The 26,374-nt window shown below is 42.0% G+C and overlaps 1 long non-coding RNA gene and 1 pseudogene across 1 annotated transcript in view; both read right to left on the bottom strand.

Annotated features, from left to right (window-relative positions):
- Positions 1-26,374, bottom strand: part of LOC140214547 (uncharacterized) — a 49,395-nt gene that overhangs the window by 22,185 nt on the left and 836 nt on the right. Inside the window, exons 2-3 of the long non-coding RNA XR_011891484.1 lie at positions 22,476-22,579; positions 10,701-10,836 (exon numbers count right to left, since the gene is read on the bottom strand). This is a non-coding gene — a long non-coding RNA (uncharacterized lncRNA). The remainder of the gene's footprint in view (positions 1-10,700; positions 10,837-22,475; positions 22,580-26,374) is intronic.
- On the bottom strand, positions 11,075-12,989 carry LOC126516587 (uncharacterized; annotated as a pseudogene).

Here is a 26,374-nt window from a genome sequence, read left to right on the forward strand (position 1 = left end):
TGCGAATTTCGGTTTGATATTTACACAAATAAATATTTACAGACCGAAGATGACAATGCAGCTTAAAACAAAAAAAAAGCTATTTTTATTTAGGAAACTGTGACTTTTTGACCCGCGTCTCCCCTTAAAACAATCACCACTTTCCTGCAGTATGGCCCACTTCCACTTCTCGCGCTGCTCCTTGTCACTCTGTAAACAAAGCATGACACCTTTTTGGGCATTCCCTTGTAGCCAGAATGGCACCCTGGCATGCAACACATGTTTGGCAGCGTTGTCTTACCCTACCACTTCAGCTAAACAGCCCATAACATGAAAAATAGCGTAGCACATGCATAGAACGCACCATATCAATCAGCTCGTCTTGCACCACGCAAGCGTTTCAGTATGCGAACGATGCCCTCTGTGGCACAGTGTCACCGCGTCGGGGCAGCTTTGAGCAGCATATGAACATCTTCCATAGCCTGACGGCAGAGCTTCGGGACAGGAAATTTGAGAGGCCTCTGGTTATACCACGCACGGCAGGTAAACTTGTGGGCCTTTTCTTTTTCCTTCAGAAGGAGTTGACTGAAGACATGTTCCACAGTGGAGGTTACTTTTGCCAGGATTGGGTGAAGCATTCTGCAGTGTACAAGTTCAGGCCTTTGCACAAAATGGCAGTTTCAGGTTTAGTGGGCTTGTAGAAGACAAGCTGAACGACAGAAAGCTGAGCTAGTTGGTAAGGATTCATTATGCAAGAAGAGGTGAGGCGTGCAGACAGGACGGCGTTCGTGTTGTCCCCTTCTCTTCTCTTGTGTCCTGTCTGCACGCCTCACCTCTTTTTTGCATAATGACAAGCTGAAGATAACTTCTTGGTTTAAACGGGCTCTTTTGATTTGATTTGCGACTGTTCGGACAGTTGGTCCCTTAGCGTTGCCATGAAGTTGATATGGAGCTGTATGACCTGGGAGACATGAACAATGGTCTGCTCTAGTTGGTACCTTGCGAAGAATGCATCAGTTTTCAAGCCCTTGATTTTCTATCAACAGTCTTGAACTTGTGATTCAAGTAATTTATTCCTGGCTCACTGAATTATCTTGAGGCCCCACACTGACACTACCGATGTTTTCAAGAGCACTTCTTGGTGCAAGGTTCTTTGCTTTGTTAGTCTAGTTGAAGGAAAGGTGGCACTTACAAGGGGCTATTCTGGATGCGAGTAAGACAAACCAGTGGGTCCCGCTTAACATACCTTATTCCAAAGTTCTGTAGGAGATTTTGTCAAAGGTCTGACGAAAATTCATCTAGTCAAGTAACATAATGATAAAGCTGTGGTCATTGACCAAGTGACTATCATCCTGTTACTAGTGAGATCAATTTTCTAAACCTTTGACTAACCCCTACAGAAATATGGACAAGACGTAACCAAGATTGGTCAGTTCGTTTCACTAATATCTAGAATAGCTACCTGTAAGTGCCACCTACCCTTCAACCACACTTGCAAAGCGAAAAACCTCATCCCGAAAAGTCTGCACTTGGAAGACTTCACATCAGTAGCATCAGCGTAAGGCCTCAAGATAATTCGGCAAGTGGAGAAATTACTGACAGAATAAGTACAAGCACACAAATAGAAAATCAATGGCTTGGCAGACGATGCATTCTTCGCAAAATGCTAACTAAAGCAGGTCATTGTTCAGGAGTTCCCTTCACGTCAATGCTAGGGAAGCACTCATGCACAGTTGCAAAAAAAAAAAAGAATAAAGAAAAAAAAAGCTTGTTGCCCCATAAGAAATGAGCCCACTCAAGCCACGGAAGTTATGTTTAACTTGCCTTCCTAGAACTTCTCTAAGCCTAAAGCTACTGTCGTGCACAAGGGAACAAACATCAACACTGGTGCCTAGCACAACCCAAGTCATCTGTGCTGTGGAAGGTGCCATCAGTCAGCCTCCTTCCAAAGATAAGGCCTGCACCTTTTATTTATTTTATTTATTTATTAACTTACCTAAATTCGCCCTGAGGCATTGTTGTAGGGCGGTGTTATACATGAGTCAACGTAAAAAGTTACAAGCACGGCATACAAAAATGTTTGGCGTAATTACAGCAGTGGAAACAGATTACAGTGGAACCAGCAGGTGACACCAGCACACTCAATTAAAACTATTGATCTCGCGTTGCACTCATGCACAAATGCTGCCAGAGCGCAGCAGAAAACATTTCAGTAGGGGCGGTAACAACAGTGTCGGGAAGGGCGTTCCACTCTTTAATAGTTTGGGGAAAAAATGATGCTTGGAACGCAGATGTATGGCGTGAATATTCGCCAATTTTTTTTTTTTTGCTGTTGTCCCTTGCAACAGGAAGGCCTGACCCTCGTGACCGACCCATCAGTTCCCACGAGAATAGGTACCAGCGTTTGTGCGGATACTACGCCAGATTTAACATTCACCAAGAACATACGGGACACGCAGTGGACAAATACGCAACACGACTTTGGGAGCGATCACAATATACTAGAAATAACGGTAAGGGCAGGACCGCGCAAGACAAAGGGTAGACCACTTAAGATTATTGACTGGGACAAATTCAGGAAAATAAGGGAGGAGGCCGACGACATGACACAAGGTATTGAGGAATGGACCGAAAAACTAAAGGGAGATGTGGTGGCAGCTACGAAAACGGTCCCGCCGGAGGCGCATTTAGAGAACGTAGACAGTAAGCTTCTACACATGTGGGAAGCTAAGGCAGGGTTGCAACGGAGATGGAAAAAACAAAAACACAACCGGACGCTTCGTAGAAAGATAGCCAATTTGAACAGGGACATAGAACAGTATGCGCAGCAGCTATGCAAACGTTGGAAGAAAAATACAACAACATGGACAGTCAGATAGGAATGGCAAAAACGTGGAACATCCTTCGAGATTTGTTAGACCCGGACTGGACAAAGTCGGCACATAGGCAAAATATAAATCGGCTAATACTAACGTACCGAGGGACAGAGCAGGACTTCCTCAAGGAAATCGAGAAAAGATACATCTCGCAAGCACTGCCCGTCATACACCCTGACTACACAGGGCAGGTAAATGACAAATGAGACAGCAAAATCGGCGAGTCAGAGGTCAGGGCAGCCCTACAGAAACTCAATACCAAGTCGGCACCCGGACTAGATGGTGTAACGAATAAAACGATAAGGAACTTGGACGGTGAGTCTATAGCTAAGTTAACCGAATATATTAACGAATTCTGGGACGCAGGGCAGATTCCGCAGCAATGGAAGACGGCACAAATCGTATTAATACCTAAACCGGGCAAGCAACTGCAAATTGAGAACTTGAGACCCATATCTCTCACTTCTTGCGTGGGCAAACTCATGGAGCACGTGGTCCTAGCGAGGATAACCACCTACCTCGAAGACTGCGATGCGCTCCCGCCCATGATGATAGGATTCAGGAGAAACCTCTCAGCGCAGGACGCTCTGTTACAACTAAAACATCAGATCATAGACGATTCGGGCAGATCGACAAAGGCAATTCTCGGGTTGGACCTAAAAAAGGCCTTCGATAACGTAACACATGCAACGATACTAGATAGAGTAGGCGAACTAGGACTGAGAAAACGCACGTACGATTATGTACGCAATTTTCTAACGGGCAGAAAGGCAAAGATTACGATAGCGGACCTAGTTTCGGAGGAGATCGAGATAGGCAGCGCAGGTACGCCACAGGGCTCGGTCTTATCACCGATGCTATTCAATCTGGCGCTAATCGGGCTGCCAGCCAAGCTACAAGAAATTGAGGGTCTAAATCATACCTTATATGCTGACGATATCACCCTATGGGTGAGAAACGGAAGTGACGGGCAGATAGAACAAACGCTTCAAACAGCGATCGAAACAATCGAAAAATATCTAGAGGGGACAGGGTTAACATGCTCGGCAGAGAAATCGGAGCTGTTGTTGTACAGACCAACTCGCAGAGGTCGCAAACCAGGCAACTACAGGGAAGATCTCACCAACAGAGAGGAGATACAGTTAAAGACGGCCGATGGGAAACCCATACCCAAGGTCGATAGGATCAGGGTATTGGGACTCCTCATTGAAGCCAAGGGCAACAACGGAGAAACCCTCAGAAGACTGGAGGGAACTGCAGCGCAAATCATGAGGCTAATCAGAAGGATAACAAATAAACATAGCGGGATGAAAGAGGAAAACATGATCAGGTTAATACAGGCCTTCGTAATAAGTAGAACAGTATACGTAGCGCCGTACTTAAAATGGCAGGTCGCGGAAAAGATCAAACTAGAATGCCTCATTCGGAAAATATACAAACTAGCCATAGGACTACCGATCAGCACCAGCACGGACAAGTTGCTGCAATTAGGCCTACACAACACGATAGACAAGCTCATTGAAGCGCAATGTACGGCACAATATGAACGCCTCTCTAAGACTAGAGCAGGCAGACACATCCTAGAGAGATTAGACATAGGTTACAAAACACAGCACGGTGTCAAGGTGGACATCCCGAGAGAGATGAAGGAAAGATTGGTAATACCTCCCATACCAAAGAGCATGCACCCAGAACACAATAAGGACAGATGAGAGAACAGAGCGAAGCAAATACAGAAGAAATTCGGCAGCGACAAGGACACAGTGTTCGTAGACGCGGCTCGATACAGTCGCAGACGGGGGTTTATGGCAGCCGTAATCGACAGGGAGAAACGGTGCAAGACGTGCGCGACGATACACACCACAAGTAACGAGATAGCTGAAGAAGTAGCCATAGCGCTCGCAGTAGCTCAGACTAACGCAACCGTGATAGTCAGCGACTCTCAGACGGCAATAAGAAACTTTGCCAACGGCCGAATCTCCCCGGAGGCACTGCGCATTCTTCTTGCAGGAGGCCAAAATTACAAAAGAAAGATATACATCACCTGGACACCCGCTCACACCCTCGCAGAGGACGGCAACAACGAGGCGGCACACGATGCGGCTCGAGGGCTTACTGACCGAGCCGCAGTCGCAAGTGACGCCCCAACACCCTCCGGACGTGACGGTGCGGTAACTGAGTGGGAGTGGGAGGACAGAATGACAACATATAATGACATTACAAAATATTATGGGTTACAGAGGTGCACATTCACGTGACCTCGCAAAATTGACAAAAAAGCAGTCTGTCGCATGGCGGCAGTTACAAACTAGGACGTATCCGAATCCTGTGCTCTCGCACATCATATATCCGGAATGTATCCTACGGACAAATGCAAAACATGTGAATCCAGAGCCACTCTGGAGCATATATTATGGGAATGCCGAGGGATAAATAACAATAAACAAAACGCGGCCTCTAGCAGCAGCCTTCGCAAGCGCTGGGAAGCCGCGCTGCTCAGCCCCGCCCTCGAGGATCAACTATGGGCCGTCCAGCGGGCCAAGGATGCCGCCAGGACCCACGAACTCCTGGCCGTCACCTAGGCGGGGCCTTTGGCCCTCCTCACCAACTCGGAGGGCACACAATAAAGTTCTTTCCTCCTCCTCCTCCTGTTGTCCCTTCGTCAGGATATGTACGTAGGGGGCTGAAAGTACACATGTAGATTTATTGCCACCTCTTCACATACAATCTGTTTCAAAAATAAATACCTAGAAAAAGTGCGCCGGTGTTTCAGAGTGTCCCACGAGACAGTGTGCTTAAGACCTGTAACGCTAACATCATGACTATACTTGTTAGTAACAAACCACACAGCATGATTTTGTATTGCCTCCAACTTGTTCAAAAGAATTTTAGTGTTCGGGTCCCAGACCACTGCAGTGTACTCTAGAATTGACCAAACATTAGAAAAGTACAGAAGTTGTTTGACATCTTGAGGGGCTTTTTTGAAATTCCTTCTAATGAAATTAAGAACACGTCCGGCTTTTAAGGTGATGTAGTCCACATGTTTATTCCATGAAAGATCTGAAGAAAAGAAAATACCCAGATAGTTTGCCTGATCTACTTTTTTCGATTAAAACGTCTAAATTATAGTTGTGGAGAATGTTAACCCGCTTTCTGCTAAAGTTAATATCCCTTCACTTACTGGGATTGAGGTTCACGTGCCATTTACAGCACCAAGCAAGTATTCGGTCAAGGTCACCCTGCAGGGACAAAGCATCAACGTGACTGTCTATGTCCATGTAAACCATGCAATCGTCCACATATAACCATATTTTCGATGTAACATACGAGGTGATGTCATTGATGTATATGAGGAATAAAAGCGGCCCTAAAACAGACCCTTGTGGTACCCCAAAAGTGACAGCAGCAGGTTCGGATTCATAGCCATTTATAACCACCTTTTGTGAGCGACCCAACAAATAATTCTGCACCCAGTTAAGCACGGAATCAGGAAGACCAAGGTAAGACGTCTTAAGGAGTAAGAGAGAATGGGGAACAGTATCGAAGGTTTTTTTTAAGTGTAATAATATGTAGTGCACTTGCTTTCCAGCATCAAATGACGAAAAAATATCATGGGAGAATTCAAGCAGCTAGGTGACACATGAAAAGCCTGCACCGAATCTATGCTGGGTACTGTTGAAAAAGTTGTTCTCCTCTAAGTGGTGAAAAATGATCGAGTATAACACATGTTCCAGTGTTTTGCAACACACACTAGTAAGAGATATGGGTCTGTAATTTTGTGCATGCTTATGGGTACCTGCTTTATGAACTCGTGTGACATTTGAAGTCTTCCAGTCCCAAGGAAGTTCACCAGAACAGAGGGACAATCTAAACAAAGTGACAAGGTATTTAGAAATAACGGATGCACATGTTTTGAGGACATAGGGTGGTATAAGGTCAGATCCAGTAGCAGAGTTTGGCTTTAGGTTACACAGAAGTTTATGCACGCCTTCATAGGACACTGAGATTTCAGGCATTTCCTGGTTAAAGTTATGATCGGGCAAAGCATGGACGTTGGTAATAGCTGCAGAAAATATTGACTTAAAGAAGTCATTGAAATGATTAACCTTCTCAATATCATCAGTGATGTCACTTGGGGACCTGATATTGTTGGTATTGAACCTTCCTCTTTGCCATTTGACTTAACAAACTTCCACATCTCTTTGGGATTTTGCTAGAGCTTGTTTCCCAATGATGAAAAAAAACGAATCTTTTGCTACTTTAATTTTTAGCCTAATTTCTTTTCCTAAGGTATCAGAGTGCAGAATAACTCTTCATTCCTGTCAGCTTTATACCTTTGCTATCAGTGTGCTGCACATATTTCAAAAGCACCGCCTACAAGCTTGTCTGCCTTATTGTGAGCAAGGAACCTGTATGGGCTCCAAAATCCATCAAACCAATGAACCGAAACCAACAAACCAAGCTTGTTTCATGCCGAGAAAAGTTGCCTCACATTGGCTTTTCCTACAACTCTTTTTCGGCACAGAACAAGCTTGGTTTATTGTGTAGGCATGTAAGTAATGAAAAGGCCTGCATCACTACCTATGAAAAAAAGAAAGCATGCAAAAAGCATGTAGAGTACACAGGTGTAGTGTCTATTACATACCACTATCGTGCAATAAACGCTACAGTAAAAGCTTGTTAATTCGAATTCCGTGGGGATGCTACAAAAATTCGAATTATACAAAATTAGAACTAATAAAAGTAAGAAAGAAATTGCTCGGTCAAGGCAGGTATATAGTACAACGTAGCACGAGCGCGTGCATGCACATGCTACGTCACGTTGGTGAGAACAACGTCTATAGCTTGAAGCACTGGCGCAGCCAACATAGCCGGATGCGACCAACGCGGTCCAAAATGACCGCCGTCAAGATGGCTCTTGCTCCATCTGTGCGCTTGTTGTGCCGGCCCGCAATGTATGGTGCGGAGAAAAAAGGTGCTCATGCCGCTTCGCCGACGGCCACGAACAACCGTTCAAAGTGTTCAAAGCTGCGCGCTGGTTGGGGATAGTTCTGCGCATGCTCCAAAGAGAGCAGCCGATGGCGCGTCGTCGAAGCCCTCCATGGGATGGTATTTCAGCTGGAGCAGCGCAAGTGGTGCAGGGTGAGTTAGGGGCATTAAGCGCGACTGGCAGCAAGCGATGCACGCCTGAAACGTCGGACTTAAGAGGAAGCTTTAGCTCGGGCGCTCCTATCTAAATACACGTAAAAGGAGAATTCGTTTTTCTCGGCAACCACCGCACCAAATTTGACAAGGTTTGTTGCAGTTAAAAGAAAAACTTAAAATCTAATGACTGTTGCTTTCGGATTTTTGATTTAGGCCGTGTATTTTTTATTAAATATTGGCAAAAATTGAAAATTTTAAAGAAATGAAACTATGAAGTTTACAGCTTTGTAACTCAACAACGAAAATTGATAGTACAATTCCGTGAATTGCGTGTAATAGTACATCTAAAGCGGACAAAATTTATTTGTTACACATCAATCTCAAAAAATTTAGTAATATGGAAATATAGCTTTTGCAGAACTCTTGTAAGAAACGTAATAAATTCACATAAGATATAAAATGACGTACCGAATTTGTCCGCTTTCAATGATCTAATGGATCATGTTTACAGAACTGAGATATCTGTTTTTTATGCAGAGCTATGAATCTGTAAACTTGGTACTTCTATATTTTTCAAACTTTCGAATTTTTGAAAATCTTTTTAACAATATTCAGGGCCTAAATAGAAATTCCGCAACCAACAGTCACTAGAACCTACCTTTCTCTCTCAAATGCAACAAATTTCATTAAAATCAGTCCAGGGGTTATCTCAGAAAAACGTTTTTGCGTTTTACATGTATTAGAATAGGCCGCGTCGGAGTTGGGCCCGAGCTAAAGCTTCCTCTTAAGGCCAAACCACTGGCATGCATTGGTATGCTTTGGCACGCGCCAACCAGTGAACATGTCGCTTCACATAAGTAATAGGAAAAGGGCACACAACCACTGGACACAAGCTCTAATGCGCGCCGACGCTCCCTCCTTGGCTGCGGCGCACTGTTCCTGGACAATATTATCTTCATATGTCAAAGTTCGGCCTAAAACAGCCTGCTCTAAACTAAGCTTGAAACAATAGGTTAGTGATCTGTATGCTCTTTTAGATATAAAGAACGGGTTTGATCAATGAATGTATGCCTGCAGCAACGGTTTCTTTTTACCTTTGCAGTAACAATAGTGCACAAAATATCGACATCAGCACTTGCGCTCGCATCGCCGTCTGTCTACAAGATCACATTGCAAACACCTGCAAGACCATGCAATGTTATATCAATTGTTGTACGATTTCATTTTTGGTAGCTCACTGCACAGCCAACTATGCAAGAATTAGGCGTGCAAAGTATAATTGAAAAATCTAAATTAGAAATATTGTCACATTGTTGTGACTGGGAAGAATGGTGCAGAGTCAGCCTACATTTGCCGCAGAAACAAGAGCTGCGTTCTAAGATGCACACGCGAAACACATCGCAACCTGCTGCGACTCTGGTCTCCGTTGTACTTTCGTAGTTGCATCGGCCGTACACTGCCGAGTTCCACTATATGTATTGGCGGTGGCCAAACATGTATCACAGCTAATGGCCATGAATCTCAAAGGCTGTGCTTTTTGGTACTGAGATGTCACGGCCGCCATGTTTCAGACATTACCAGGTGCCACTTCTCAGAAGAACAACTTGTAGAGAAAGAGCATAGCCTCCAAGATGTAACAGAAAGATGAAAAGGAAGAAAATTAAAAAAAGAAACGTGCAGTGCAGCCTCTGCGTTTTTATCTTGAAGGTCTTTAGAGAGGAAGAGAACCGACCTGCAACCGAGGCGTTGGCCATGCCTGGCCTGGCGCACACGCGTCTCTCCCCAGTCAGGCTTAAACAAAGTGCCGCAGATGGAAAGAGCAAAGCTGCGCGGTGACGCCAGCATCGCCAATGTGCTCCCGCGCATAAGCACTCTCCCCATCCACGATAGCATTAAGTTCAAATTATCGGTGCTGATTTCAAAGTGAATTATCGGGAAGCGTTACATATTGCTTTCAATACATTGTTGTATGGACCGCGGGGGCTACTTCGAATTATCCTAAATTTCAAATTAACGAGTTGTGAATTACTGAGCTTTTACTGTACATCAGCTAAACCGGCCAATGTATAAATGATTGGCTACATGACCACACAGACTTGATGCGCGGGTCAGTTGGCAGTGGTAGTGCGCTGCTCTCGGTGTCCATGCAACCAAGTTTGAAAACTGCTTGGTTGTAGCAAAATATAAGGACCAGAGCGCTGGAGAGATGTGTGAGGTTTTTCTTATATGTATGGAACCAGCGTGTCAGCTCCCCATCTTGAAGATTAGTAGATGGTGAGTCTGCTTATTATCATTGTAAAACAAGTGTCAGGCTAGCCATGCTATGTGGCCTTTTCATTTTTATGCAAGCAACATGCATTCAGATTTATCTGTTCTCCCCCTTTCATCTTTCGCACGATATCGCTGTGCGAATGATAAAACTTGACTGTTAGCAGCGCTCTGTCCTGCCTCCTTTCCCTCCTTGTGAACTGTGTGTTAAATAAAGCTTTTTCTTAGTGAAAGAGTGCTAGTTTAACACATGAACTAGCTTCATGGCTGTTTGCAATAAAGGAATGTTAGCATCCTCTGAAAATATGTCCATGAAGAACAGTGTCAAACGAGCACTTAAAAGAAAGAACATGAGTACATCTATTATAAAGGCCAACCCTTGTTTTTTTCCTTAACATATATTTCAATACCAATATTAAGGTGCAAGCTCACCATATTATATCACCTTGTCAATGAAGCAAGGTACAGTGGTGCCTAACTGTTGCAGGACCGACTTGGATGTGGAGATCGGCGCCGATCAGCAGCATAGCATGGTCTGCTTACACTTCTTCTCCAGGCCCAGCCATACCTATAACAGCATTAAAACAAATGAGCTTAGTGTCACAAGAGAAACACAGGGGTGGAAGCAGGCTTGAGCATTTTGGAGCAGCTCATGGAGCAGTAATAATGCCATTCCAGAGCAGCTTTGGAGCACGAAAGTTATGTTTAGGAGCACAAAAATTGTGTTTTGGAGCATGTTTCTAGAGTAAAGTACTTGTAATAATTGCAACTTCACACTGACATACAAAAAAACGCAAATAAAATCATTTTATTCAGCATTCAATTTGCTTGTTAGAATTACTTGTTAGATTCCAGCGTGGAATCTATCATTCTAATGCGCTCAAGCACCGCCGGCAATTTGGAATTCACATCAACGAGCAAAACGTTTCCAGTTTCCACTTTGTCCATGTCCTTCGATTTTACTCCTGTGCTGATGAGTTCCTCAGCACTGGTAAGTAATGCCTTCAGGGTGGATAGACGGCACTGCAGGGTGGCCTTTTCCTCTTTCAGCTTTTTTTCTTCGCTGCTTTCTGTCAGTGGCTCGTCACATTTCCGTTTGCGTGATTTTGATTCTTCCATTTCAACGCGTTTGCGATAACCACTGTACGACTTTCCAACACACTTCAGGAGATCTCTAGTGATTGGCACCTTTGTGACGTCACCCCCATAACGCTTCAAGTATGCTTTCGTTTGACGAAGGCTTGACACACTTGTTATTGACAAAGAGGCTCGATGGTGAAGCGCCTGCTTGTTTTCGCTGAATCCTCTCTCGCAGTCTGCGTTGCCATGCGGCAAGGAAAGAACAGCCCTTACGAGCCTTCCCAGTCTTGGGTATTTGGGTTCGCCAGTGGGCATTTTTAGTGCAAACACATTAACCCAGTGTTCAACAACATTTGTTGAAACATCCCAGTCAGAAATTTCGCAGCAAAGGCGCAACCACTCATCAGTTAGAGATGATACTTCGCTGGGTGGCATGACTTGTGGCAGGGCATTCGCGATGTAGCGCAGTGACGTTGTGTAGTGGTCTCCTACTACACCAGGCTTCAAAAATCTACTGTGGAACAGCACTTTGTTGTCCAAAGGTAACCTTGAGACGAGGTACTTTGTGCAGGATATATAGAAAGCTCTGGTCTTGACATAGAAAGCCTTTTTCTGAGTTGGTGTCCAAAGCTCCATTTCTTTCTCAGTATCTAAGACAAGCTCAGGTTTCACTTTCCAGTTAGCTTGCGATTCAACTTGAACATTCTTCAAATGGAAACCAGTTACATCTACAAACGACTCCTGCCGCAAAAATCTGCCCATCAGCTGTTTGACCACAGCAACTATTTCATCATAAAATAAATGAAGAAGAGGCTCTTTGCTCTGAAACAAGGTTTGAGACTTGTCAAAGAGCTGGGCGGCATTCTGAACAAAAAGGAGTCGTGCTCGGAGCGTGTTGTCAGAAAATGCAGATGCGAGGCGATTGTGCCTTATAGATGAGGATTTTCTTGGTTCTGCAGCCTTGGAAAAGAAAGACTTCAAAGCATCATACAGCTTAAGCACACGCTGTATACTTGGTAATAGTGTCAGCCACCTGCTGCTTACGTGCCGCAGGAACTCCAGCTGTGCCAATCCAAGTTTCTGTTGGAGATCCTTGATGTCCGCATGTCTTGTGGCATATCTGAAGTACTGATGGATATCAGTGACAATACATTCAATCTCAGAGCAGAAAGTGTTGAGACCAGTGGCAAATGCGTTATGCATTTTATGAAGACTGCACTCCCCAATGTCAATCATGTTGGGGCTAAGTTCTGCTTTTATTTTACCCTTCAAGCTCTTCATAACATTTGGCCCATCAGAGAAGAAGCAGAGCATGTTATTTTTTGGAAGTTCGTTAAGTGCATCTTCAACACAGGAGAAGAGCTCATCTGCAGTGGCATGCCCCATGTGAAATGACTGAAGGTGCTCTACAACGACATCTTGTGCATTAACAGAGAAATACCGGATGAGCACATCCAGCTGCTGCACCTTCATCTCGGGCACTAGGGTCTCGTCGATCATTACGGTATAGAATACCCCAGGCTTTGCAAGTTCTTAAAGCACTTTGGCTTTAAAGTATGGTCCTAAGCCATCAGATATGATGTAAGATACTTTCTTGCGGCCACATTGGAAGGCTTTTGCTATCTGTGAATCAGGGAACATATTGCGGTATGTTGCTGTTGCCACATCTCCCAAAGTGTATGGGAGTGAGTTGGATACCACAGAAAGAGCAAAAACTGTTTCAGCTCTTGTAACATTTCCTTGCAGGGACAGTGACACTGCATTCTTCGTGAAATCTAGGGTGCTTTGGAGGATAGTGCTGTTGGTTAGGACCCCGTCTTTGTTCCGATGTTTTTTTGCATGTTCGATGTGCTTAAGAGACATTGCATGGCGCATTATTGCTGAGCTTCCATGTTGCGCGCAGTGCACTGTAACATTACAAAGCACACAAAAGCCATCACTGCCTTTTGCACTTGGCCGACACCAGAGGGATATGAGTTCCCAATTGCCATCCTTTTTGGTCAGGACGTCTGCGTTGAATTTGGTGCATCGTTCTGAAAAAGATAAAAAAAAGTTGCTCCTGGAACTGTGGTCTACGAAAGAATTTTCAGGCACTTGAGTTCCACAACTATACTAGGATCATGAATAAATATTTATGTCTAAAATGTGTTTGTAGAATACTTTGCAGCGGTTTTTTTTTTTCTCGAAAGTTTAGACTGCACACGAGACAGCTAAATACTGCCCAGGGGCGTATTCTCAACATTCCATTTTCTATGTCGGATCCATTTGCGCTGCTATTTCGAATTATATGAGAAAACGGGGGTCAAATAATCGAGAATTTAGTATGCTCGACAACCTGACCTGATGACAAGCGAGGACCAACAAATACAAGTGGCACTAGCTTGTTTCCTACTGCATACCATATATCACGAAAAATCAAACAATGGCACCACATTTTCGTCCACTGCAGCATGACCACCCAGCTTCGCTTTTAGACAATCCTGTCTGCGCTGCCCTCAAGGCTGAGCATTTAAGTTACATAACTGCTATAATGTAGCATTTTCTAGATTCGGTAGCTTCAATACACTTACTTTTGCTCATGTCCAGGCTTGCAGGCGACCAGCATCCAACGGCAGCAGCTTACAAACACAACACCAAACAGCTTCGCACGAAGTATCGGATCGGATTGGATCAGATCGGCTAGCCCACAGTGAGAGGAAAAATAACCCATAGGCTTCGCTAAATTTGACGGTAAAACATCGAAGTGGCCGGCGCGGCGGAGTTATGGCGCAAAATTGTGTTTTAGAGCAGGATGGCGCAGGGAAAGCAGTTTGGAGCAGGATGGCGCAAATGGCGCACCACTTCCACCCCTGGAAACAATATAAAAAGTGGCAATGTGAACAAAGCAACCTTCATTAAGCACAAATAGGAATAAAATGCAGACAATGTGTCCATAGCTAACTTCACTTTGAGCATCAAAGCATGCAAGGTAAGAAAGATGTGATGTATGAGTCATCTATGTGAAAAAGATTAATCGAAAGCCCCTTTTTTTGCCACTCCCCTCCCCCTATGCATGGATGGCTCTCTGGCTGAGTAAACTGGGCTGATCCCAGACATAGTGTAAGCAAAGGCTGTCACTTGGTGGGCCAATCCTCATACTATTGCATGACATGTACAATTATTTTAACGTGATTTGTAATGCAGGCCATCCTGCAGGTACTGCAAAATTATAGCACCCATAAGGCTAATGGTATTGCTTGATAAGGTTAAATAATAAGTGTCCCCAGAAGCATAACTCAGCGTGTCTACCCGGAGGCCATCATTACACTTTGACAATTATCCTTCTATAACTTCAACCCAATTTTCATCACCATAGTACAAGCTTTAAGCAACTGCACAAGCTTAATGTACCAGTGCACCATAAAGAATACAATAGCTTCCTACCCAATTCAGCCTTTATAATAAACTGTGCTAAATTCCATAATATGTTTAGAACAAGTGAAATTGTTCTGGAACTGCATAAGCCTTCTTCATACATTAAAAAATCACCAGCGCTATGATTTGCATATGGAAATTTTGTAGACAAAAAACACCAAGCACAAGAGTTGAAGCTTGGACCAGTTGGTAAGAGTTCATTTTGATGGTGCTCATGATGGACACATGCCAAGGAAATAAGTGACAGACAGAGAGCAAAAGAGCGCTGTCAGACAGCGTGAAAGAGCACTGTACTCTTTCACTCTCTGCCTGACCATTATTTCCTTGGTATGTGTGCACTGTGACCGCCACATCTGTCTGTCCTTTATATCTTTAGTATGTATGAAGTGTGAATAGAATTGAAAGGAACACAGAGACCAGATAATGCTACGTTGGATAGAATGAGCAAGAAACATACCTTCTAATATAGCACATCTTTATGCAACGCAGTTTTCTACCAACATCCTAGACTTGCCACTGTGCTGAAAGAAGCTTATTAGATTTGCTGTGCAAGATAAGTTTCCTTTACAGAAAATGGGATTTGTTCAATTATTTTGACAAAATGGAGGTTATGCAGTATTGAGAAAACTGCATTAACTTTTGTGTAAAAAATAAGCATACACTAAACTCCAGATATCAGGCTAGGTATAAATATGCAACAGTGAAAGTGGTGAACTGATCTTTGCATGACTGCTGAGGTAAAAACAAGTGCTGAAACCTTCCCGACACACTCAACATGTTTTGGAGAAGACAGCGTATAAGAATTAAAAATGTTCAAGAGCAAATGTTTAGAGCAGTGCTTTTCTGCTGTAATGGTTTGCCACTGCTCCCGTATGATTGAGCTTACCGCTGGACATAATAAATAGATCCTCTTAATGGCTTTTTCGGGAATCATTACAATGAGGAGCAATTGATGCGGCATCTCTGAGCACCTCAAAGGCAGTGATGGCGATTATATAATGTCACAAACTGCTGACATGCAACTGAACCTTCGGGCAGTGTCATCTTATGCCATATGATCCAGACAAAAACTTTATAAAGGGACACTAAACAGAAACATAATTATTTGAGCTGCATTATTAAATTGCTCTGCCACAATACCAAAAAAAGAAAGAAATACTACAGTTACCAAGGGAGGAGGCTTCATAGGCCATAAAAGAAAGAATGAAAGATGGACGGTGAAACTAAAATGAAATTCCCATACCAGTTCGCCATGATGCCTTGAATTTTGACACAGCCTGCTAGGGGCCTCATTAACCCGGCATGCCCTACTGTAGTGCTTTCAGTTAAATTTTTGTAGTGCAATACCTGTTCAATGAGAAATTTTGATTTTTTCGGAGATAGTGCCTATTAGATAGTAATACATTTTGTATATCTCAAAATTTTTTTTACATATTTTTTTAACAGATACAAGCGTGTCTTTACAAACTTTGTTCAAGTTCATCCCACAACCTTGGTTCTGCCAATTTATGTCTTTTTTATGACATACATCTTGTTAATAAAAGCTTTATGTGTGAAAAGTGCATTCATTCTGCTTTTTGTCTATGTATTACATAAAATATTTAGTGCAGTATTTTATCCAGAAAGAAAATCTGGCATAACCTACAAAAAACACCTATTTTCCCCATGGTAGGGAAAGAGCGAAAGCCATGCCTACAAGTCTGTTCACGAGCTATGTGACCCCAGTCATCTTATCCACATTCAATTCACTTATCCTTGGCTTCACTTAAAGTGCCTTTGTATTCCATGCAACATAAAACTGAATAACAGGAGTCACCGTAAAGGAAGAAACAAACGGGATGCTACTAGTGTGACACAACAGTACAGGCTTAAAGGGACTGACAACAGATTTTTAAAGAGCTGAGTCCTTTATGGTACAATGAAATGCTCATCCTCGGAAGTGGTTATACCTGCAGCGGTTCCAAAAGCATGTAGAAATTTTGTGATCAGCAATTCCCCCCAAAATAGGAGCCCTGACATCAGCAACACCGAGAAGTGAGAGCAATGCCTATAGCCTACCTCACTAATTGGAAAAGCAGAATGATGGGTGGCTTTCGCAGGAATTTATTTATTATTTATTTATTTATTTGTAAAATACCTTACAAGGCCCCTTCTTGGGGATTGAGTAAGGAGGGCATACAATCAAGTACATACAATTAACAACAATAACAAATGAAAACAGCAGCCAAGTGCACAGCCTAAAAGTCATGAAACATATTAGCTACATAAAGCTGCATATGATTACAATAAAAAGGAACAATATAAGTTAGTAACAACGTATAACACTGCAAGAAAAAGGCCAAGAAATAATACAGAGCAGTGAGTGTGATATTAATGGTTAACATGGGTTAAGCGAGTTCAGTGAGCTCTTGAATTTATCACGGTCAGTTTCCAAAACTATGTTGTCGGGGAGGTTGTTCCAGAGCCGAATGGCACGTGGAATTGCAGACGAGTTAAATGCTTCTGTGTTACCATAGATGCGCGTGAAGCTATGATGATTGTATAATCTGTGCGACGTGTGCGATGGCGTTTCTAGGTGTAAGGAATGTTTGTTAGTGTGGTGGGCGTATTTATGAAATAATGACAAAAGGGCTATGTCGCGACGATTACTTAGTAGCTGAAGTGATAGGTGAATCTTTATTTGAGTTACGCTAGAACGGTAGTTATAATTTCGGGAAATGAAACGTGCGGCTCTGTTTTGGATTGATTCCAGCATCGTAATTAGGTAATTTTGATGGGGAGACCAGATTGGAGCGGCGAACTCAAGTCGAGGGCGAACAAATGTTTGATATGCCAGTTTGCGGATAAGTGGAGGTGAGTACCGAAGGTTACGTCGCAGGTAACCCAGTGATCGAGAAGCACTGGCACAGATGGTAGTAATGTGAGAAGTCCAGGAGAGGTTTGTTGAAAGATTAACGCCTAGATATTTAAATGATGAGGTCCGAGATAATGGGACATTTTTAATACAGTAAGAATAGTCCAAGTTATTGCGTTTGCGGGTGAAGGACATCACTTTACATTTTGATGAGTTTAGAGTCATTAGCCAGGTGTCACACCAATTAGTGATTTCGTTAAGATCATTTTGGAGGATCAGGTGGTCATCGGAGGTGTTAATAGAACGATAGATAATGCAGTCGTCAGCGAAAATGCGCATGCATGATGATAAGTTATTGGGTATGTCATTATTGTATATCAGAAAGAGTAAGGGACCAAGAACGCTTCCTTGTGGTACACCGGATGAAACATCTGAAAGGGGCGAGGAGAAGCTGTTAGCGAAAGTAAACTGCTGCCTGTTAGAAAGAAAATTTCGAAGCCAGGATAGTGTTAGTGAATTAAGTTTTAATGATGATAACTTCAAAAACAGGCGACAATGAGCTACGCGGTCAAAAGCTTTAGAAAAATCTAGAAAGATGCTGTCAGTTTGAAGGTTTGAGTCCATGTTAAAATGTAAATCTGTCGTAAATTCAAGCAGTTGCGTTTCGCACGACAAACCTCTCCTGAAACCATGTTGATTATGAAAAAAGAAGTTGTTCGATTCTAGATGTTGGTAAATATGAGATGCAATAATATGTTCCATCATTTTGCAGCATATGCACGTTAGTGATATGCTGCAAAACTTTCATTAGCCATCCGCAAAAACCCTTTCCAAAAATAAAATGCTGCCATAATAGTTACTGCAATTCCTAGTGCTAGCTAGTGACAATGCAGTGCCCTATTTCAGCGATATGTGCAAGTTCTCACAATGCCACTATGGCCTCCTAGAATGGGCTAAAGTGTGCACCACCCGACCTCCGAGACTGTGGCAAAATTTTTCTAGTCATAACAACTGATGACTTAGCTGAGCATGGCAAGTTACAGAAAGAACTTACATTAGAAAAGAAATGTACTACATTTCAATATTTAAGAAAGCCGAGTAGCCGCTCACACTAATAGAAGGTCACATAATAGGACATCCTACTGTTGGTCATGCCTTTGCCGCATGAGGGTGCCAAAGGTCATTTTTCGCTATTTGTCAAGTATTAAAAATACAAATCCTCGTCTAATGAGAAAAACAATGCTCGTTTCAGACCATACGAGACACAAGCTTTCCACCAGTGAGGCTATTTCAATTTATGTTCTGAATGGTTGTCTTTCCCTTTAAGACAAAAGTGGTATCAAGGCCTAAAAGAAAAAAGAAATCTTCGAATGGGGCTCATTATGGTACATCAAAATCTTAACAAGTGCCTATTCAATCTGTACTTATCCCAGAAGCTAGCTAATGATAAAGACCTCCCTTTTACCACAATGGTGTGTCTATGCCAAAAGGGGCTAAGGCTAGAAGTTAGGTGGTCACACACATGATCTTTGTTTGCCATATTTAATAGTGTGCAGCTTTGTCAACATAACACGCTATCATTTTTTTAAAGAAAGCATGTCTTGAGCACTGCGTGCCTAAACCACTTTTCTTAGGTGAGAAAATATTGTTTCCGGTCCTCTTTAAGGAATTGCTTACGCATTATTCACAGCACAAAACATTGTTTCCCTAATAATTTCACAGACAATTGCATATTTTAAGTTAACCATATTAAGATGCATGCAATGTACAGCATGGCTTCAAGGGTACCACTATATAAATACTCAGGCACATATCAGCCAAGTTCAGCAGCCAACCTCATAACCAAGTCTTCATAAGTTATGCATATTATAAGGAGGGTTAGGCAAGAGGGATGCTCCTGCTGTAAGAGGGGCAATAGCAGAGTTGAAGCTTTATCCTGTGTCATATGTGGAAGGGCCAATCATGCCCAGCTTTCGGTTACGCTCTCACTCGTGACCACTGCAACAGGATGACTGACGTGCGTAACCAGCAGTTTGTGGGACCACATTTTCATAAGCTGCAATTTTCGTGACATTGAAGAGATCAGCCTCAAGCTTCATGCTGTACTGCACTCAGGAAACATCATAAACTGGCACCATTTAAATGTTATACTGCATGGTTTGTTGCATGCTTCAGGAATTCACTTATTTATTTAGACATATAGCTCATAGGCTCCAGTTGGAGTATTGTGTGAGGTGGTACAAAAACAAATTCTAAACTAAAAAGGAGAACATTTAACAAAACAAGTCAAACAAAAGAAGAAAAAACCATACTGTCTTATAATGTGACTATGTATCCAGCAGCTAGCTTATAAAAAGGCAATTGCCCAGGTCCAAACACTGATGCTGCCTTAAGCTACATCAACACTTGTACTGATCAGACTGTTTTTCTCAAACCTATTTCAGAAAGCAAAGTTATGGCTTATTTCTGGAGTCAAGCAATAGTAAGGCAACTGATACATCAGGATTCCAAATAAAACCTGTGAAACACGCCATTGATATTCTAGCACTTTCTTTCACGCACATATTTAACTTATGTTTGCTTACAGGAATTTTTCCAAGGAATATGGAGATTGCAAAAGTGACAGCAATATATAAATAAGGAGATAAAAATGGCCAAGCTAACTACAGGCCAATATCAATTTTGCCTATTTTCTCTAAAGGCTTGGAAAAGGCTATTTTAAGACGTCTGACAGATTTTGTTGGCTGCCAGAATCTCATGATCCTGGCCCAATATTGTTTTCGTAAAAAACTACCAGACTAAGTTTGCTCTCCTACAACAAAAGTAGTACATAGCGGAAAATTTTGAATCCCAGAACATGGCACTTGGGTTGTTTTTGAACTTCACGAAGGCATTTAACCTTATTAATATCATGGCATTTTATTAAAGAAACTTGAATATCATGGTATAAGTGTAGTAGCAAATTCTTTAATTTATTCTTATTTGCAAAATAGGTCACAACTTGTAACCACTGCAGGTGAAAGTAAAAAAAAAAAAGAGGTGACATAGTGCATTCCTCAGGGTATCTCGGTACCCTTTCTTTTTACACTTTACATAAATGAAATAACTAATGTAGATACGGCTGCTAAATACATAATATAATAGTACACGTGGAAAACACGAGTTTGTTTGTTGCCGGTAAATCAGATGCTGACTTAGTATTAAGAGCTAATAATGCACTAACTAAAATAAATGGCTGGGCAACTCATAATTACCTAAAAATTAATGTGAATAAAACCAAAGCCATCCTCTTCCGTCCAAGCAACAAATTTGTTAAGGTCCCTCCGATAAATGATAGCGAGATAGATATAGTGCCATCAGTAAATACGCTGGGAGTATTCTTTGGCGAACACATGACTTGGGACGACCATGTTAAGTACTATATTGTCAGTGAACTGTCTAGAATCAAGGGCAGAGTGGGTCACTACTCTTTTCATTTTCCTATATCAGTCAACATGTTGCTATACAATGCCCTCTTCTGCCCCCAAATTAACTATTGACTTCTTTTCTGGTGAACTACAAGCGAAAACCTGAATAGAATTACACGTTTACAAAAAAAGAATAGTCCGCCTAATAACCAAAGCTCCTTTCCTTGCGCATACAGCGGGCCTTTTTCAGAAGCATGATCTTATTTTCAGAAGCATAATCTTATTCTGGTTCATTCAATTCACAGTTATAAACTATTCCGACAGAACAAACTTGCAACAAAAAACAATGATGACACATTAATTAAGTTATCCAGGCTTTAATTAAGTTATCCAGGCTAGTAGAAGACGTAACCACATATAATACACGAAGACCGGAACAGTGGAATGTTTTAAAATGTCACACAAATTATGGTAAACAAAGTCTGCAGTTCTTATTTCCTACAATACAGAACACCGACTTGACTAATACTTCATTAAGCCAAGTGAGAAGCATATTTATAAATAGGAGCCCACTGGCAGTGAATTCCTGTTAACGTGTGATATAATTCTGTTTTGTGTGCATTGAACACGGGTATTCGTTCTTGGCTCGTACGACTGGAATAATTTACCACCCGAGGTTCTCGAAAGCACTGATCTAAAATCGTTCATTCTTGCGTTGCCTGCACCGTCTTACTGACAATTCTACTTTGGTTTATTTCTACTGTTTACTTTGTTCATACCCCCATGCACTCAGAGTGACTGCTTTAATTCCCATTTAACTTATTGTCGCTTTAGTAATAAATATGCTTGCGTTTGCTTATATTATTGCTCTCAACATTTGCTGCATTATCTGTGGCACCTGTGCGTCGCTTTTGTCTGCGAGGTTGTACGAAGTTCTTTTACTTGTTATTGGATATTATGTTTTTCGTACGGTATGTGTATCGGTTCGTCCATTATTATTATGTTACATAAGTGCTAGTTGCTACTCCTATGGTGCTTAGGTGGTGTTAGTTGATATTGCTGTATTATTATATAACTTTGTTTTGATTTGTGTATCATTCGGGCTTTCATTCTACATGGCTATTCCTTTTCTTCTTTTTTGTTTTTCTACCGCAGTAAGATTAGCTCTACATTTCATTCTGTTCTTTATTTTCTGTGCTATGTTAATTCCAATGTATCGCTCAGTCCTGCCTAAAATCTAGCATTCAGACTGGCAGTATTTACTTAAATAAATAATAAACTATTTTTTTAGGTATTCCATGGTATTGTACTGTTTATGGATCTGTTACAACCTAATGTCTGATTTGAAGTTGTTTTTCTTTTTTGTTTCCCTATATTTAAGCAGATGTCTAAATTCTAGAATATGCAAGATGAAAGGTGTATTGTGTGTTGTATAGTAATTGCACTCTTCACCAATTGTCCATGAGCTGCACAGTGTTGTGGTGGCCAGGTCTCCTCAGGCTGTCATAAACAGCTTTTTTCCTGGTCACTCGCAGCATTGCTTTTGTTGGTGTTTGCTGAAAATAAATTCAAATTCAAATTAGAAACGTTTTCATACTAGTAGTGCTTTAGGAGACAGAATGTTGAATTCCGAGCTTCGAACACTTTTAAGCCATCTTTTGTGGCTTTTTGTTTTGAGGCCCCTTTCTCTGTAGTATAATAGAAATGAATAACCCCCCTCCCTCCAAAGGAAAATATGTAATACACAGTAATGACTACTTAGGAAAATATAATTAAGAACACAGAATCTGTGCGGGCATGGATGTTAGAAGTCTACAAGGAAGCATAATAGAGTTTTAGTTTAGGGAATGCAAGCCGCTTGCGTCCCCTAAACTAAAACTCTCTAATATTGAAGGTAACTAAAGCCCGTCCGCTTTTGTCAGGCAATTCATAGCAAGACATTAAAGGATATGCATGCCTCACAACACAGACCCTAAAAAATACCTGTCACAATACACTCAGTAAGTATATGATGCATATCTACAATAGCCCCAAATTATACTTAACCCAGAGGAGGCTACCTACATAACTAATCAAATCAAGTTATATAGGTGGGCCAGGTTCTAAATATATGATTCAAGTAAACCGAAAATGTAAGTTACGAATATGGCATCTACAGCAAAAGTGTTGTACATTACGTCACACTTGCCAACCTGTGAACTTTATATTTTGTAAAAATGCTGCAGACACCAAATTCTTTGTTGGAGAGATAGCTCACATATTTCTAAAGCCTGCTCTCAGCCCCCACATTGTTAATACATACATACATTATTAACCAGTTTAACTTGACAAGCAGTACACAGAGCTGACCACATTGTTCTTTAGATCACAGAGCTTTTTTAGTGCTTTTGGTGCTGCAGATTTAGGCTGCTTCAGGAATTTATCTGAACAACTTTCCTAAAGCAAGTGCCCCTCTGGTATACTCGTTAGAGATATTTTGTTGCTAATAAGAAAGCAGTACAAGTACCGTTACAATTAATTTTTTTACATGCACTTTAACAATGTCATGCCACTGATCTCTCAACAGCTTTAAAACTTCTTAACCAACAGAACTTCATTCTCTTTCTAATGCAACATACGTAAAATTGTAGAATGAGCCCAAATTTGTAAATTCATGAAAAATTCAGGAGGGTCACTAGGTATTAATTATACCAACAAAACCTACAGCTCGTGTAAGTGGCAGTTACTGCTTTGTACACACCTTGTCGCAGGACGCAGATCAGATGCATTGCAGTGCTGTTTAGGCTGCAGACATGCCACAGGTATGTGGTGTATAGGTGCCTTTGGCTTACAAAATCGTGACATCTCTAAACAATAAGAAATGCTCAATTTATTATAATCCCTGCTGAAACTGGTGAGAAACTGGTGAGACTAGAAATGAAATCGACTTGATACTCTGCGCGAACCCTGACATCATACAAGATGTAGACGTGCTCGGCAAGGTGCGCTGCAGTGACCATAGGATGGTAAGAACTCGAATTAGCCTTGACTTGAGGAGGGAATGGAAGAAACTGGTACATAAGAAGCCAATCAATGAATTAGCGGTAAGAGGGAAACTAGAGGAATTCCAGATCAAGCTACAGAACAGGTATTCGGCTTTAACCCAGGAAGAGGACCATAGTGTTGAAGCAATGAACGACAATCTTATGGGCATCATTAAGGAGTGCGCAATCGAAGTCGATGGTAACGCCGTTAAACAGGAAACCAGTAAGCTATCGCAGGAGACAAAAGATCTGATCAAGAAACGCCAATGTATGAAAGCCTCTAACCCTGCAGCTAGAATAGAATTTGCAGAACTTTCTAAGTTAATCAACAAGCTTAAGACAGCGGACATAAGGAACTATAATATGGATAGAATTGAACAGGCTCTCAAGAACGGAGGAAGCCTAAAAGCAGTGAAGAAGAAACTAGGAATAGGCAAGAATCAGATGTGTGCGTTAAGAGACAAAGCCGGCAATATCGTTACTAATATGGATGAGATAGTTCAAGTGGCTGAAGAGTTTTATAGAGATTTATACAGTACCAGTAACACCCACGACGATAAGGTGAGAGAGAATAGTCTAGAGGAACTTGAAATCCCACAAGTAACGCCGGAAGAGGTAAAGAACGCCTTGGGAGCTATGCAAGGGGGGAAGGCAGCTGGGGAGGATCAGGTAACAGCAGATTTGTTGAAGGATGGAGGGAACACTGTCCTAGAAAGATTGGCCGCCCTATATACACAATGCCTCATGACGTCGAACGTACCGGAATCTTGGAAGAACGCTAACATAATCCTAATTCATAAGAAAGGGGACGCCAATGACTTGAAAAATTATAGACCGATCAGCTTACTGTCCGTTGCCTACAAAGTATTTACTAAGGTAATCGCAAATAGAATCAGGAATACCTTAGACCTCTGTCAATCAAAGGACCAGGCAGGATTCCGTAAAGGCTACTCAACAATAGACCATATTCACACTATCAATCAGGTGATAGAGAAATGTGCGGAATATAACCAACCCTTATATATAGCCTTCATTGATTACGAAAAAGCATTTGATTCAGTCGAAACCTCAGCAGTCATGAAGGCACTATGGAATCAGGGTGTAGATGAGCCATATGTAAAGATACTGGAAGATATCTATAGCGGTTCCACAGCCACCGTAGTCCTCCACAAAGAAAGCAACAAAATTCCAATAAAGAAAGGCGTCAGACAGGGAGATACGATCTCTCCAATGCTATTCACAGCATGTTTACAGGAGGTATTCAGAGACCTGGAGTGGGAAGAATTGGGGATAAAAGTTGATGGTGAATACCTTAGCAACTTGCGATTCGCTGATGATATTGCCTTGCTTAGTAACTCAGGAGACCAATTGCAATGCATGCTCACTGACCTGGAGAGGCAAAGCAGAAGGATGGGTCTGAAAATTAATCTACAGAAAACTAAAGTAATATTTAACAGTCTCGGAAGAGAACAGCAGTTTACGATAGGTAGCTAGGCACTGGAAGTGGTAAGGGAATGCATCTACTTAGGGCAGGTAGTGACCAGGGATCCGGATCATGAGACTGAAATAACCAGACGAATAAGAATGGGCTGGGGTGCGTTTGGCAGGCATTCTGAAATAATGAACAGCAGGTTGCCACTATCCCTCAAGAGGAAAGTGTATAACAGCTGTGTGTTACCAGTACTCACGTATGGGACAGAAACCTGGAGGCTTACGAAAAGGGTTCTGCTGAAATTGAGGACGACGCAACGAGCTATGGAAAGAAGAATGATAGGTGTAACGTTAAGGGATAAGAAAAGAGCAGATTGGGTGAGGGAACAAACGCGGGTAAATGACATCTTAGTTGAAATCAAGAAAAAGAAATGGGCATGGGCCGGACATGTAATGAGGAGGGAAGATAACCGATGGTCATTAAGGGTTACGGACTGAATTCCAAGGGAAGGCAAGCGTAGTAGGGGGCGGCAGAAAGTTAGGTGGGCGGATGACATTAAGACGTTTGCAGGGACAACATGGCCACAATTAGTACATGACCAGGGTAGTTGGAGAAGTATGGGAGAGGCCTTTGCCCTGCAGTGGGCGTAACTAGGCTGATGATGATGATGAAACTGCGAACTTGTGATATAACAAGATCACATTACATTTTGACAAGTCTTGTACAACCAGCTACATGAAGCTGCATCTGGTTGTACAATTACCTGATTGTTACATCACAGGCGGTTATATAACATGTAAATGGAACTGCAGCAAATATGGATCTACTATCAAAAGCTTCACACAAACACACATCTGTAGAAAGTGAAATGTTAATTGTACTATGAATTTCTTGGC

Source organism: Dermacentor andersoni, chromosome 1 (assembly GCF_023375885.2).
Source record: "Dermacentor andersoni chromosome 1, qqDerAnde1_hic_scaffold, whole genome shotgun sequence".
Classification (NCBI taxonomy): domain Eukaryota; kingdom Metazoa; phylum Arthropoda; class Arachnida; order Ixodida; family Ixodidae; genus Dermacentor; species Dermacentor andersoni.